This window comes from Spermophilus citellus (genome assembly GCF_964194105.1).
Source record: "Spermophilus citellus genome assembly, chromosome: X".
In the NCBI taxonomy this organism is placed as follows: Eukaryota; Metazoa; Chordata; class Mammalia; order Rodentia; family Sciuridae; genus Spermophilus; species Spermophilus citellus.
The window spans coordinates 4697815-4714598 of record NC_138190.1 but is presented as its reverse complement, the minus strand read 5'-3'; the positions used below and the strand labels follow the sequence as shown (position 1 = coordinate 4714598).

At 49.5% G+C, this 16784-nt stretch overlaps 1 protein-coding gene across 4 annotated transcripts in view; it reads right to left on the bottom strand.

Moving 5' to 3' along the window:
• Nucleotides 1–12528, bottom strand: part of TBL1X (transducin beta like 1 X-linked) — a 177984-nt gene extending 165456 nt beyond the window's left edge. For 3 of the 4 annotated variants that reach the window (XM_081276732.1, XM_081276731.1, XM_081276733.1), the window contains exon 1: nt 12109–12515. The gene's annotated coding sequence lies outside the window, so the exon portion shown is untranslated. Of the gene's footprint in view, nt 1–12108 lie in introns of all 4 variants that reach the window. The other variant, XM_081276734.1, reaches the window with a different exon arrangement.
• Between the last annotated feature and the right edge of the window lie 4256 nt (nt 12529–16784).

The following is a 16784-nucleotide window of genomic DNA, read 5'->3' as shown; positions in this document are numbered from 1 at the left end:
CGAGGAGTCCCCTCAGTACTGGAAGCCTGCAAGCACTCTTCCCTGCATCCTTTTATATACAAAGTCACACTGGGAATTCGGTCTCTGCAAAGGGGAGAGAGACAAACAGCCAAAACTACACCAGCCAGCACACACATACCAGAGCTAATTCAGCAATCCCTTCCAGTTAAATAAACAAGAGAGCAGGCCTGGAAATCCCAGAGCAACTTGAGGTGGACAGTCAAGGGTTTCATGAAAACTGAACCTCCAGCCCTTCTCAGCAAAGGGGTCTGGCCAGCAGGCCCGGAGGTCCACCTCTCACCTCCACAGTCCATGGTGGGGTCCGACTTTGGAATTTAATCTTGATATGCATTCACTCCAACACCCGTGATTCAGCACCAATTAAAATGATCTTTACCATCTAAATGAGACTAATGTGATAAATGCAAAAATAACTTTAACAGCAATCATGATGGATAAAACGCAGCCGGTGGGGGACAAAAACATCAAACCAACAGCCAGACTTAGGGCACCCAAGCACTGTCATCGGCACCCAATTCTGGCACTGTCTCCTCCCGTTTCCTTTTAAAGTTTGAGCCACTTCTTCCACACAAGGCCTGACTCTCCAGAGCCCTGGAGGCATCCGTCAATAAAAGGAGCTGATTTATAAACACAAGGAGGTAATTAGGAAAACACTGCAGAATCAGAAAGGCTTCAAAATCTCCACACTTTTGCAAGGTTTCCTCAGGCACCTGCAACCAGATACTGTCATTGGCTTCTCAAATATTCTTTCAGCTTTAAAAACAAAGCAAAACCCACTCATCTAAGATGTGCAGGGTACACCCTGTCATTGAATGTTTCCTTCCCTAAGGAAGATCCCTACTCTTTACTCCTCCAGACCACTAAATGTTAAATGGGGAGACTGCAAAGTCACTTGGCCTGTGTGCAACACACACACACCTGTGCATCTCTGCACAGAAATTTTGGCTTTGTCCCATATTCCCAGCTTCCGGGACCCTAAATACGATTTCAGAGCACACACATGTATCAGTTCAGGAAGTACAGCTCCCGTGCCCCCACCTCATGATTTATGAGCTCCATACAAAAAAATTGGCATAGAATCAGCAGCAATATCTCAGAAACAAAACCTAAGGTGGTAGTTTTTTTCATAGTCAAATTATGAATTAAAGCCAGCTGTTAGTGCATTTTTTTTTCCCCAGACTAACTTCAGTAGATACAAGCATTAGACTATTTTTAAGTGAACCTTTAAGGTTTCTTCCTGCATTCCAGTACATCTTGCTGGGCACCTGCCCGAGCGCATGAAACTCGGAGCAGCTTGGAAAACTAAAACCTGCAATGAGTCATTTCTATCCCCTCCCCCAAATATGGGGGCTTCCGTTTTAAAGGAAACACCACGCCAGCCCGGTGAACTTCAGAGTTCCCAACATGCAAGGGGAGACAGACTTCCAGGGGCTTCTCCCCTGGTCCTCATCTGGTGGACAGTCATTTCTCTTGTGAACAGAGCATAAGTGGTTACTGGCTCTTATTTTCACCAACTTCAGGGCTGGGTCCACCTCCAAGGTCACCGTTTCTGGCTAGTTTTGTTTTTGTTTGTTTTTGTTTCTTTGGTACCAGGGACTGAACTCAGGGGCACTTGATAACTGAGCCACATCCCCAGGCCTATTTTGAATTTTATTTAGAGACAATGTCTCACTGAGTTGCTTAGGTCCTCACCATTGCTGAGGCTGGCTTTGAACTCATGATCCTCCTGCCTCAGCCTCCCAAGCTTCTGGGATAACAGGTGTGCGTCTGGCTGGTTTTTGACATATTAGAATACAAATCGTGGGTTACGGTTACAAATTGGCATAGACGGCAATATCTCAGAAACAAAACCTAAGGTGGTAGTTTTTTTCATAGTCAAATTATGAATTAAAGCCAGCTGTAATCCCAGCTACTTGGGGGAAAAGGATCCAAGTCGAAGATCAGCCTCCATAACTTATGGAAACCCTGTCTCAAACTTTAAAAAAGAAAGGTCTGGGGATGTAGCTCCCCCGATTTCAATAGTACTGAAAAAGAAAATTAAGTTTTTAACTTGGGGTTCTTGAGTTTTTACCAAAATGGAATTGGCATTAAAACTGCCTGGCATTAAAATGTCTGATAAGAGGGGAGGGGGATGTTGTGGTTCAGCAATAGAGGGCTTGCCTAGCATGCCTGAGGACCAGGGTTCAATTCCCAGCACCACCAAATAAGTAAATAAGTGATAAAATTCTGGGAGAAAGAATTTATGGCAAAGACCCAAGTTTAATCCATTCCCCACATAAACAAATGGTGGGGCCATGAATTCCCTCCTTCCCTTGTTGGTTTTCAGAAGTACAATCGGTAACTACAGCACCACCTGGATTTTTATAGATCCTAGGAATTCTGTTTGCAGAGTGACAGTATAGATTTCCACGTCACATGGCTTTGGTGACATCTACTCAACTTCACCTCCCATCTTCAAACGGATATCAAGATGGCACACTTCACAGAAGGCACCCAGAGGACCAGTCGGGACCCGGAATCACCCACATGGCACTGGAATCGGAAGCCGCGGACAGGTGTGCCTCATTCCCTCCAGTTCTTAGGGGGATTTCAGATGGTCTCACTGCATAAAAGTATTTGTTAAGGAGGTAAGGAAATAAAACGGCAGCTCATACAGTGAGCTTCTGTGGGTGTAAACTTCCACCAGGAAATCAAAATAGAAGTGCTTGCACAATTAAAGCATGCCCCACACCTGCAGATACTGAAGCCCGAGACCAAGAGCGAATCCTCAGCAGTACAGAGACAGGTTGTTTGAAAGGGGACCAGGGCCCTTCTGTTCCTGCTCCTACGAGGATGATGTTAGCAATCCAGTTCTCAACACACCTGGACCAAGTTTTCAACCTCCTGGAGAACTGGGAAAGCAATTTGGCTGGTGAGGGTCTCCCTCCTCCCTGCTTCTGTCCCCCTGCCAGAAGCTGGTGGCGAGGGTTCCAGAGAGGGAAGCAGTCAGTGCCAGCTATCCGGGGTCATGTGGCAGGTTCCCAGCTCCAGGAAAGCAAGCAATCGTTCCTGTTCTCTTCTAAGCATTGCATCGACATCATGATTGGAAAAATAGGCAGACACCCTGGTCAAGAATCAACACCGTTGAATTGTGCCCCGAGCACCGTTTGCACTTATTTTACGCCCTCTGGGAGACCAGAGACGCTACAGTACTCTCAAGAATTACTCAGAAACATCCTAGAGCCCAGAGAGTCAACCTTCTTTTTTTAAAACCAAAATAACTAACTTACCCATGTTTACCAAAATAGGGCTTCTTTTAACCATAGGGGGAAAGTTAATCTAAGCACGGAACGTAAGTAACTGTCCATCATCTCAACATTTCATTGTTTTAGTCAGCTTTTTCACTGCGGTGACTAAAAGACCCCACCAGAACAACTGTAGAGGAGGAAAAGTTTACGTGGGAGCTCACACTTTCAGAGGTCTCAGCCCACAGACGGCAGACTCCATTCCTCCGGCTCAAGGTGAGGCAGGACATCACAGCGGTGCAGGAAAGCAGCTCACAGGACGATCAGAAGCAGACAGAAAGGCTACTTGCCAGACACAGATATATACCCCAAAGCCACGCCCCCAATGCCCACCTCCTCCAGCAACACCCCATCTGCCTCCAGTTACCACTCAGTTAATCTCTATCAGGTGATTAATTCACTGATTAGGTTGAGGCTCTCCAATCACTCCTCCTCTGAACCTTCTACTACAAGTAAGCTTTAGGGGAACACCTCACATGCAAACCATAACAATCATCCTTGGCCACAATCTTTTTTTTAAAAAAGGCGCACCTAACGTTCAAGTAGTGTCCATGAACCCGGCAAAATCACCACACCTGAGAAAAGCTCGCCCAACCTCTCGCCTCTACTCGGGAAGACACGCCCAGATTACCTGACTTCATACAACCAGGCAGGACACCAAAGCGAGACTTCAGTTTCCAAACGGTCAGGACAAGGATTCTTCCAGAAAATGTGCCATCTCTCACAAGATCAAGGGGGCTCCCGCCAGGCTGGGGCAGGAGGATCGAGAGTCCAAAGCCAGCCTCAACAATGGTGAGGTGTTAAGCAACTCAGGGAGACTGTGTCTCTAAGTAAAACACCAACAAAATAGGGCTGGGGCTGGGTCTCAGTGGTCAAGAACACCTGAGTTCAATCCCCAGTACAAAAAAACAAACAAAAAAAAAAACCCTGAGATTAGGGTTTCTCAAACACAGCAAGCTTTGGAGTACACCAAAAGGAGGTTCCCAACTAGCACCAAACACATGGATCCATTTTATTTCTCTGACAAATGAACAACTCGGTGTCTTTGGTCTGGTTTATCTTCACAGGATTAACCTATGGGGAAAACTTCAAGGGCTCTTCAGTGTCCATACATCCTATGTTCAAAGTAAAAGCCATGATTTTGACCTTCTGATACCTTGTATATATGAACAGTCTCTGAAGGCCTGAGTAACAGTTTTTGGCAGTAAGTACAAAGATGTCCCAAGTCCATCAACCTGGAGGCAAGAATAAAGTCCAGCAAAAGAGGGGATCTTCATCAAACCCCCAGCTAAACGCCTGCAGCTGTCTCGCTCTGGTTTCTCGAACACAGCAAGCAGCAGCCAGCTGTCCGCAACCTTGCTTTGGAGCACACCCAGGGCTCACAGCTTGCCTTTCCAGGGAAAGTACTTTGGCCACAGAATGCTAAAGCACAAAGTTTGCATGTCGTCAAGAGAGTCACAGAAACTGCTGGAAGAGTGGGGGATTCCCCATGGGGCACTTCATAAAGTGCAGGTGTTCTGCAGAAAGGGTGACTGCGGAAGAAGGGATGCTGTCTTTGGGATGCTGGGATTTTCTCTATCCCCAAGGTGGTGGCAGTCCTCAAAACCTTGCCTAGGCTAACACTCATAAAAATCATAAGCCCCAAAGGAAAGCTGTCGACTTTACCACACAGCAATTACCAAAGCTATTCACATAGACTGTAATTACATAGGTGGGATCCTACATGTATGTTTAAATATACTTCTAAATATGACTAGCCCGGGAACTTAAGGGGGGGGGGGAGGGAAAAGATAAAGCAGCCAACAGGCACAGTGACCTACACCTGTAATTCCAGCAGCCCAGGAGGCTGAGGCTGAGGCACGAGGATCACGAGTTCAAAGCCAGCCTCAGCAACTTAGCAAATGTAGCTCCATGGTTAAGCACCCCTGGGTTCAATCAGTATAATTTTTTGGTACTGGGGAGCACCCCCTAAATAAATAAATAAATAAATAAATAAATAAATGGAATTGCTAGAGACCACCATTACCAATGAAGATAAAACTCAGATCCCGTTCCTGAATTTGGAAATAGAGGGAAACAAGCATTTTGAACTCCGAGCGTTATCCAATAATTCCATCTCCTTTAACACAAGAACCCTGAGTGAATTTCTCCCTCCCTTTCTCCCCCTAAGAAAACTCATGCTGGAGGAGCTCACCAATTTGCCTCCAGGTGCTGTCAGTAACTACATCTGACCGCAAAGCACGGTCCCTCGTGACACTGATCACCCATCCAGCAGAAGGGCAAAATCCCTTGATCAGGCTGGGTTTGGGGCTCACTAGGAGTTGGGGGCTGGCTCAGGATGACTGGAGCCCATGGCAGAACCCCACTCTGGACACCCCTTCCCTATGCACATTTATAAAACCTAGGTCCACTCCCAGCTGTCCAAAACACCTGCTCACTCAACCACCCCACCAGCTGTCGCAGAGGACACGGGCAGAAGCAGCAACCCCGAGTCCAGCAAGCAGCGAAAACTTCAGACAACTGCTGCTCACCTGCACCCTCTGAGGTTTCTCAGTCACCCTGTGCCGGGTGAGATTCCAAGTGACACTCATTTCACTGAGTGCAGAGTGGGTCTGCATCAACACCATAAGGCACAAGCAGACCAAAAGGAAGTCAAACCAAAAGGAAGACGCTGGCCACCGTGCACTTGAACTTGGGGCTTCACTGTACTTGTGTTCAGACAGAGCTGAAGAGACCAGCAGCCCCTTCCCCCTACACCTAGGGGCTTTAGCGGCTTTATTTCTAATCAATCATTCTTCAAAGCTCATCTCCAACCTCTTCTCCTTCCTTACTCCTGTGAGCACCTGAAACTTATTGTATCAGCACCTACTGAGACTTGTTTCCTAATACGCTGCCCGCCCCTGATACCTGTATACCTTGAGAACTGCACAACTTGATAGATATATTTCTCCTTTTGGCATCCTCCTCCCCCACAGAACCTTGACCAAAACAGGTCTGTACAGTTGATTATATAACTCCAGGTCACCACTTCTTGGCACTATGAACATTGAAGGCTGAATCATCCTCTGTGATGGGGGCTGTCCTGTGCCCCCTCTGTAGAGTTAGCCCCTTTTTCTGTTGCTATAACAAATAATACCTAAAGCTGGGTACTTTATAAAGATCTACTTAGCTCACAGTTCCGCAAGTCCCAGGTCAGGCTGCCAGCCCTCTGCTTGGTGGTGGTGAGGGCCTCGTGGCTACATCACAACATGACAGTGGACTAGGGTGGCAGGATGGGAGGGTGTCCAGGAGGAAGAGATTCCACGGCCAGACAGGAAGTCGGAGAGATTCAGGGCCAGGCCTGCTCCTTCAGAAGAGCTTGCTCTCACTCACTGTACCACACGGACAGCATGGATGCCTTCCAAAGGCATGCCCTCTGACCTAATTACGTTGCACTAGGTCCCACCTGTTAAAGGTGCCACTTCTCAACACCACCTCAGCAGGGACCAAGCTGCCAGTCCATGAAACTCTGTGGGACACACTTAGGTTGTTTCCAAACCACAGTTCACGGGTCCCAGCATCCACTGATCTCCAGGAACGCCTTGCCCACCGTGACAACACATAATGTCTCCACATACTGGCAAAGTTGTGCCCTGGGCGGGGGGCACAAGGGCCCCAACTGAGCACAAATCCCAGCCCTCAATGTTGAAGACACCATATCAACATTCTCCACGTTCATTTTTAAGATTTTTCCCTTTTTTTTCCCTGAACACACGTCATACCCCACATCTTGATCTCTCCATTCTCAATGGCCAGGAACAAACTTAAGAAGCCAAAGGAAATGGCACCCAACTACCTTGGATTAAAAAAAAAAAACAACTCTTCCATTTTAATTTTAAATTCAGTCCAATTATGTTGTTGTTGTTATTTTGTTTTTAATGGGTGCCAGAGATTGAACTCGGGGTACTTGACCACGGTGCCCCATCCCCAGCCCTAGTTTGTATTTTATTTAGAGACAAGGTCTCACGGAGTTCCTTAGTCCTAGATGTTGCTGAGGCTGGCCTTCAACTTATCATCCTCCTACCTCAGCCTCCCAGGCTGCTGGGATTACAGTTGTGTGTCATTGTGCCCGGCCCAATTCTGTTTCTTAATGGTTTCCAATTCACTCCAGCAGGCAGGGAAGCTCCATGAATATCTGAAAGCGCTGACAACGGACAGAAGGGCCATGCAGGAGGCTCGCCGGCCCAGCAGCAGCCTGGCTATGGACTCCTTCACGGCTACATTGTCCCCTGAGAAGGTCAACTCCTGTTCTTAGACACAGGCTCTCGTTGACCTTTGGACACACGTCAACCTTTTCCAGTCCCTTCCCACCTCCAGCTTTGATTCTGGTTCTCACTTGTGCTGAGCTGGCCAGATGGGTCCATCTGGGCAAGGGCGGCAGTGAGGGGCGGGAAGGAGGGAAGGGGTGAAGGAGGGCAGGGCGGAGGGGAAACTTCGCCTCCAGTCTCCGGCCTAAGAGGCCAGTTATTTCCTTCAGGCTAAAAATAGTTATGGAAAAAAAAAAGTTTATCTTTCCAGTGTTTAAAAAAAAAAAAATGTGTTTACAGAATGACTCGAGTTGTGCTTCCTGATTGGAACTATTTTTTAAACATAATTGCTGGTGAAAGATTAACAATTTATTGCATGTAGCGTACTACACTTTTTTTTTTCTCCTTAATGGAGGGAAATGTCGGGAAACCAAAGTAGGATGGTCTTGCCTCACTCATGTCAATGTCAAAGTCAGAGCCTACTGTGGGATCCTGACCCGATGGGACATGGGCAAGGGGGACCCTAGGGTTTGGTGAGCTGCTCTGCTACCCAACAGGTAATGGAAAGGGACCTGACCTGGGGCACTGAGGTTCCCCTGTAGGTGGCTCTTCTGAGCCTGGCCTCCCTCCAGAGGGACCCCACCCCCAGAAGAGAGCCATGGGCATCCAGGTTTGTAAGTCCTGACACCAGAGTCCCAACAAAAAGCAAAGGCACAGGAGAAAGGGGACAGGGCGGTACTCAGAGAGGACATCTTTGATAGACACCAAGTTAGGTTTCTTCCTCCATCTCCTTCACAGATTTCTAATCCAAAGCTATAAAAATGCACACAACACCACACACACACACACACACACAAAAAAAAAAAACATCAAATGAGTGACAAAACAACACTGAGGTGAGGGCCCAGCACCCGGGGAAACAGCTAACAGCTATGTTCGGGTTTTCTGTTTGTTTGTTTCATTATGTTTTAAATAATTTTGACTCTTCTAACACTCACTTTTGGAAGGATTCCTTTTCATTCGCCTTTTTAGGGAAGATGTCAACCTCAAGAGATTCAACCTTAATCTGGGCTCCCTCCAGCCCTCCTTCATCTGGGTACCCAGAGGAGCCCCAGGTACCCAGAGCCAGCGAAAACTTGAAAATGTCGAATGCAATTCAGCACTCGGTCACCCTGCGCAGGACCCTCACCCACTGCAGCTGGACAAGAGCCTTCCAGCTATACCACGTGGTGTGTTCACTGCAGTCCACTCAGGTGGGCCGTGTGGGGACTGGCGGGACCACTTTCCAGACAGAGAGCCCCCTGCCTGGCCCAAAGTTAAACACTCTCTAGGGGTTTCATGTTCCTCATTTTCTAACTGGAAGCTGGCCTTGGGCACCCCAATCTAAAACTAACGCTATTAATTTCAGGTTAAGACATAGCCTCTTTTTTTTTTTTTTAATAAGAGTTTATTTAAACTTGAATGCCTCTCCCCTCCACCCAAGAAGTACACCCACCTCCTTTCTTTCCTTAACCTTCACTCACTTCATTAACTACACAGCAGTACCTGCTTCAAAACTTTTGCACTACTGAATACAGTGGCCACTTTCCACACATCATTGAGTACATGAAATACACTGAGGACTTATTTTTAGTCAATTTAAGTCTAACAGAAATGTCTGGCTTAGTGACTACCATATCCAATGGCATGGCTACAGAAGAAAGTAATCACCGTCAGAGTGTATACACAGATTTCTACCCAGTCAGTATAGATTCTCACACGTGTGTAATTTATAGATTTTTGCCTCCTATTATGGAAATCCACACTAGACAGGAAGGCAAAGTAACACCAAGTTTCAGAGTTGGGCCAGGGGAACCACCCAATCTTCCCTCCCCATCCGCTATGAGTGAGCATGTCATTTAATGGCTATAAGGGTTACTGTCCTCCCGCTATGAGTGAGCATGTCATTTAATGGCTATAAGGGTTAGTGTCCTCAGCTGCAGAATGGAAACAATAATTGCTATCCATAGAGAGCCAAGTGCCTGCAAAATCCTCAGTTCAGGACAGTGGAGTTATGTAAGGACAATTGTTCTATTTGTGCAAGAACAATTAAAATTTGCAAGAGGCTTTATACTTTCAAAAACTTAACATAAGCATTCTCTTTGGGCTCTTGCATTACCCAGAGAGGACCACTCTGCTAGTAATCCTGTTCATTTTTACACTTAGAAAATGATTCCCAGGAAAGTTGCAGAAGTTCAAGGTCAAACAACCCATCAGCATGGTGGGCCCTGTCAAGACTTCAGGCCAAGTGGAAATAATCCGCATGCTGACATCACCAGTCAGGATGAGGACAAACTCAGGGCTTCTATTCAGCATTCTGTTGGCCACAGGGCTGGTAGAAACTTTCCTAACCACCCAGGAAGGCAGACTCATGATGCCATCACACAGACTTCAAACACTGAGGCTGTGCTAGATAAAGTAGGACTCAGTACACCCCAGTGCCCCACACCTCCACATGGTATCCAGATTCAGTCCATTACAACACTTCTAGTAGTAGTGTGAGGGTCTGGGAAGATTGGGGATCCATGCATGAAAAGCAAAGGATGGAACTCATGGAACCCTCAATAAAAGAACAGTCAGAGCCAGCACCTGAGGATGCTGGTAGCACACACCCACTCCCATTCCTAGTGACCCAAATGGCAGCTTTGCCATGCCTTGGTATCCCCCCAGCAGCTAGTCAATACACTTTTGAATGAACACCTGTCCATCAACATAAAAAGAGAAAGTTATGTTCTTACTAAGATGACCTAGAGTACAATCAGTGATATTGATACAATTGATAAAAAGAAAACCTCCAGATTTTGAAACTTTCACCTCTGAGTGTACACACAACAAAGTGATTACTTGGTCTTTCCAAACAGTACTGGCAAACTGATCTCCTCTGAGCCCATCAAGCACGGGTGGGGCCCAGAGGATGACCTCACTACACCCCAAATTCCCCATTTGGGTCCCACAGGAGTGTGTTTGACTAAAGAAAGGCTGGAGTTGCCTTTAGGAGCCATTTGAATATGTAGCTCAAGTACCTAATGAACTCCAAGTTTTATTTTTTATTTAATCACCCGACTGGGTGGCTTCCCCCCAAAATATACAGCACCTGAGACAAGAACACCCTTTAAAATAAAAGTGTCATACAAACGTCTTAATAGTTCCATACTAAACAGTCTCCTTTTCTTCTCCTTCTTCTTCTTCTTTTTTTTTTTTTTTTAATTGTGTCTTTTCTAAGAATGAGTTGTAACCTTTTTCTAAGAGCCATTTCCTACCCCCAAGCCACCGGAGCCAAGGACCTTACAGGGCGCTCCCCTCCTCCCCCTCCCCTCCTAGAGTCCCGCCCCCTTCTCTTCCAGCAGAAACCAGGGATGCACTGGGGCGGCGTGTCAAGAGAGGAAAACATGCAGAAGTCATGTCAAGCCACACGACAAGGCAAAGCAGAACACTTGCACATGCGTGTGAAGGGCGTTCTAGGTTTTGCTCCACGACACCACCAACTCAAAAAGAAACACGCCGGACCTTAACTTTGTGGAATTTCCAATGCAGTTGGCTTGGAGAACGCCAGGCCTTGCAAAGAGCGAGCCGGGCACCCCCACCCCCAGCCCGACCGCGCACTAGCAACGCACGTGAAATCCAGGCCCTATCCCATCGCAGGCCGGCCTCGGGCGACCCAAAGTTGTGATAACGCGGTTATCACCAACTCCCTAAGGTGCACCCACACACACACTCCGAGCTCCCGCACCTGCCTAAGGAAGGTGTCCCTGGGGAGCAGGGAAAGGCTGCCACCCGCTCCCCCCGCCCGGGAGCAACAGGTCGACACCCTTCCCAGGCCGCGCTCTGCAGACCCTCTCCCGTCCAAGGACGCTCGCTTCCACCCAGATCGCCGCCCATCGGGTCCCCGCGCTGGGACCTGGAGTGGGGGCGGGGAGCCCCCCCCCCCGACTTCCTTGACAGTTCCTGCGCCTCCAAGACTGAGCCGACGCGGGGCCCGGGCCGCCTCGCCCGCCACTCACTCCTCCGCGCGGGAGGGCCGGCAGCGCCCCGGGATGAATGGGGATCCCCTCCCCCACGGGGAATCCCGCCCCGGCCCCCGGCCCCCCGGCGGCACCGGGCTGCCCCGCCGTGGCCCAGGAGCCAAAGACAAAGGGGCCACGAACGGGGCAGAAATCCTGCGCTTTCCCAAACTTGCTGGCCACCTCCCCCTCCCAAAACAAAGGCGCACCCCCAGCCTCCGCCCGCGCCCCACGCGCCCGCACTCCGGGGTCGGCCACACCGGGGTATTGTTCAGCCTCCGGGGAGTGCACCGCGCCCCCACCCGGGCCCGGGCACACTTGGGGACCTGCCCCCCGGGAGCCCCAGGCGCGGGGGGGAGGGTGCGGGCGCCCGGGCGGCGGGCCCCAGCCCCCGGCGGGGCGATCGCCGCGCCCCTCGGCCCGAGAAGTTTGCGCCCCCGCCCCGGACCGCGCCGGCCGCCGGCCCCGCGCACTCACCTCGCCGCCCGCAGCGCAACTTGTGGCCGCGCCGGGCCGCGCTGTACCTCCCTCGGCCGGCCGTCGCCGAGCCCGGGCCGTGCCGCGGCCGACCAGGGCCCGGCGCCCCGGAGCAGCCGAGCGCCGCCCCCGGGCCGCCCCCGCCCGCCGCCGCCGAGTCCCCGAGAGGGCGCGGGCGCTGGAAAGTTTCGGTGCCGAATGGCGGCCGGAGGGCGCTGCGGCGGCGGCGGCGGGGCGGGGGCGCTGGCGGCTCCTCGCTCCCGAGCGCCGAGAGTGGGGGGGCTGGGGCGGGAGCGGCGGCGGCGGCGGCGGCAGAGGGCGGGACGGCGGGAGGGACCGGCACGGGCAGTGACCTCCGGGGGGAGCGGCCGCGAGCGCGCCGACCCCGGCCGGGAGGACTGCCGCGGGTCGCCTCCGCTCGACCCTCCCCCACGGCCTGGGGGGGCGCACTCCCAGCCTTTCCCTCCCCCACCGGAGGGGGAGGGGAACCCGCGTCCCAGGCGGCCCCTCCCCTACACCCGGGGGGGGGGGAACGAGTCCCAAACCAGCAGCCCCTCCCCCACGGACGGTGGGGACTCCAGGACTGCCCCTCCCCCCACGGCTCCCCAGGAGGATCTGCGCCCCCACCTTCTCGCTCGATGGGGTGGGGGGGACCTGCACCCCCACACAGTTTCTCACCCCAAGCCTTACCACCCCACGCCTAGGGTGGGGAAAACCCAGGCCTCTCTCTTCTTGCTCTGAGCCCTGTCCCTCACCCGTGGGGAGGACAGCAGGACTGGGGGGAACCTAGGCCTAGACCCCACCCAGTGCGAACCGAGCCATTCTACTACTGTATTAAGAGGCTGGGCACCCGGGCCACCCCCACGGTTCCCAGTTTGGGGCACGCGGACCTGGGCCACGCTAGTGTTACCCTCCCCCACCTCCAAAAGAAGCCGCCCAGCTGCCCCAACAGAACCCCCTGCAACCTGCCGGAGGGTCCGTCTGTCTCAAAATGGTTTACCCCCCACGCCCAAAATTGGGTACTCAGAAGGAGCCGGGACCTTTGCAAAATACCTCCCTGGGAGAAAAGCCAGAAATACGTGAGGGAAGTCTCAAGACACCCCGGGTGGGTGCCAGAAGCTAAGGTGGAAGCGTGCGAGGAAGGGTGATGGGGGTACGCGAGCCCTGGGATCTCCACGCCCAAGCCCCCACCTCCAGGCCTCAGACCTCGGGCATTTGCAAAGTGGTTTCTGTTGCAAGGTTTATATGGCCCAGCCCCGGTGCGCCAGACTCCCAGCGCTCCTTCCTCCTCTCCACGTTGGGGCCGACTCCCCACCACTCCCGGCCTTAATTCAATTAAAACAGATATCCGCTCCCCCTCCCCAGCACCTTTGGTGTCTGCCTCTTTGAATATTTTTTAAGTAAGTTTGCCCCTCCCTTTGGTATATAATGAGCCTCGTGTTAAGAGCCCAGTACACTCAGCAATTTAAGCTATAACCTCACTTGCTCCTTCCTTGAACACTAGACCATTTGTTGTTCTGGTTGTTGGGGGAGGGGGGGACCCGAGATGAGTTTTTAAGGGGCCGGTCCTCCATCAAAAAGGCGGACCTAAAAAAATCACCCTGCAAAATACTGCTGTAAAGCGTCAATGATGTAAAACGACTGTTGCTACACCATTATTAGAGCACATCAATAAAAAATACACACTTACACAGTCTCCATAATTGTGAATCAGCAGAATAGATTGTGTCTTATTATGTATCAGTTGCCATTGAAGACCCCCCAAAAGGACTTGGTGGGGCCTTCCCTGGAGCCTGCCCTTCGTTGCTCCCGGGCTCCCTGGGCTTGTGCAGACTGAGGCTGAGGTATTACATGCAATCGAAAAACGGAGGGTGCAACAGACAAACCCGAGCGAGCTCATGATGCAACCCTGTCCCGGTTACACGTGCTTCCCTTCCCCCCACCGCCTACTGGTGGGAGCGCTGCGTTTTTTCCGCCTGTAGGGTCACATTGTGGTTGATTGATTCTCCTTTCGCCTTGCTCAGTCATTCAGATTTGGAAAGTAAATAACAAGTTGACAACGTTACAGCTCTCGGCTTTACGGGGACTCGGCCCTCGGTTACCGCACTCTCCTGAGTAGCCGCGCACCACCAAACCACTCCCAGCCTCCCAGCCCTGCTTAGAAAAGCCAAGCCAAACTCCGGTTAAAGAGCCTCTTTGTGTGTTTCTGTGACTTGGCAGATGCCAATCATTTAAAGTTTGGGAAGGTCTTGGAAATCCTCATCCTCCAACTAGGGCCAGGTCTTGCATTCAGTCTTTTGTAACTCACAGCGAGAGACAGTTCAGAATCCATCTTGCCTCTTTGGTAATATACAATAAACCCAAAGGTTATTGGATGTTGAAAGACAAGGGCAGGGCGGGGTGGCGGTGGCATTTGCCTAGCCTGTCCGAGGCTCTGGGTTCGACCCTTGGCACCGGAGAATAAATTTTAAAAAGTCAAAGGCTTTTATCAAAGATTCATAGCACCCTCAAGGGACTTTGTAAGTCCTAAAAAAGGGAAAAGAGAACCCCTTACGTCCATCACAAAATCACCAAAATTTCCCTTTCTGAAGTGCTAAATGGATGGTCAGTTAGACCATTTAATTTGAGTGATGTTTTCAAGTGTGCGTGCATAAGGTGGGGAAAAGCACGGAAAAGAAGTAGATTGGGAAGGAGCAGGGTGCACTTGTGGAGAAGTGAGGAACAAGGATTTCCACATATGCCCACCGTGTGTGTGTGTGTGTGTGTGTGTGTGTGTGTGTGTGTGTTTTCTGAACTTTATTTGCAGTTGCTATCCTTGGAGGAAGGCAGAATACAAGAATTTGCTTGCAAGAAGTGCCATTAACATTCCCCCACCCCATCCCAAGCAGAACCAAAAAAATTTAATTACAAGGCAGTGAGAACCCACAATAAACATATCCTTATTTCTTTGACAAAGGATCAAAGGCCACTTGACCTTTTAAACAAATGATGCTGGAACAACTGAACATCCATATAAAAACAAAAGAACTAGAAAGGAAGGAGGGAGGGAGAGAGGGAATCCAGACACAGACCATATAATTTCATAAAAATCAACTCAAAATTGACTGTAGATCTAATGCAGAAGGCAAAGGTGTAGATCTCCCAGAAGACAACATAGAAAAATCTAGATGATCTCAGATTCACAATGAGTCTCTAGATAACAACACCAAAAGCTTGATCCATGCAGGAAAATAATTGAAAAATAAGTTGGATCCCATGAAAACTTTAAAAGTCTGCAAAAGGTATTAAGAGAATGAAAAAAACCTCAACTGGGAGAAAATATTTGCAAAATCCATCTCTGACAAAGGGTTGTATTCAAAATATGCAAAGAGCTCTTAAAGTTCCACAGTAAGAAAATAACCCAATTAATGTGCTAAAGTTGGGGCTATCACACTGAAGAGATATGGCAAAGATGCTGAGCACCATGTATCATTAGAGAAATGATAAAATAACCAGATATCTATCTATCTATCTCTCTCTCTTTCTCTCTCTCTCTCTCTCTCTCTCTCACACACACACACACACACACACACACACACACTTGGCTAAAATACAAAACCTAACAATTCCAAAAGCAGACAGTGAACAGAAAAATAGGAAGTTGTGTTATTGCTAATGGAAATGCAAAATTGTATAACTACTTCAGAAGGCAGTTTGGGAGTTTCTGGCACAGTTAAACAGTCTTGCCATACAATCAGGTTCCTTACTATTTATCCAACTAAGGTAAATACACATCCACCCAAAACTTGCACAGGAATATTTATAACAGCTTTATGCATGGTTATCAAAGACTAAGTGCAAGTCAGATGCCCTTTAGCAAGTGAGCGGAGAAAGAAACTGTGGCTCTTCTGTACAATGGAATACTATTGTGTAATTAAAAAAAAAAAAAAAAAACATTATTAAGCCATGAAAAGCCGTGGAGGTACCTCAGCTGTGTATTGCTAAGTGAAAGGAGACGGTCTCCTGCAATATGATTCCAAACACAGGGCATGACGTTCTGTAATGCAATAAAACTATACAAACAAGGCTGGGACTGTAGCTCCCTAGTAAAGAGCTTGCCTGGCCTGTGTGAGGCTCTGAGTTCCATCACCAGGACTGTAAAAAGCAAAAACCAGTGGCTGGCTGTGGTGGCACACACCTGTAATCCCAGCAGCTCAGGAGGCTGAGGTGGGAGGATCGCGAATTCAAAGCTAGCTTCAGCAACTTAGTGAGACCCTGTCTCTAAATAAAATATTAAAAAGGGCTGAGAATATGGCTGAGTGATTAGGTGCTCCCTGTGTTCAATCCCTAGTACCCCCCCACCCCACCCCCAAAAAAAGGCAAAAACTACTAAAACAATGAGAAGATGAATGGCAGCCAGGTGTCTGGGGGCCGGGGGAATGACTAGGTCGAGCACAGAGGGTTTTAGGACAATTAACTTATTTCATATGATATTTTAATGGTATATACATGTCATTACATATTTGTTAAAACTCATAGAATTGCCAGGTGATATGACATGTACCTGCAGTCCAAGTACTCAGGAGGCTGAAATCAGAGAATCATTTCAGCCCAACAAGATCAAGGCCCACCAGGGCAAAATATTAAGACCCCCATCTGGGGGCAGAGAAGAATAAAATTTAAAACCCCATAGACTG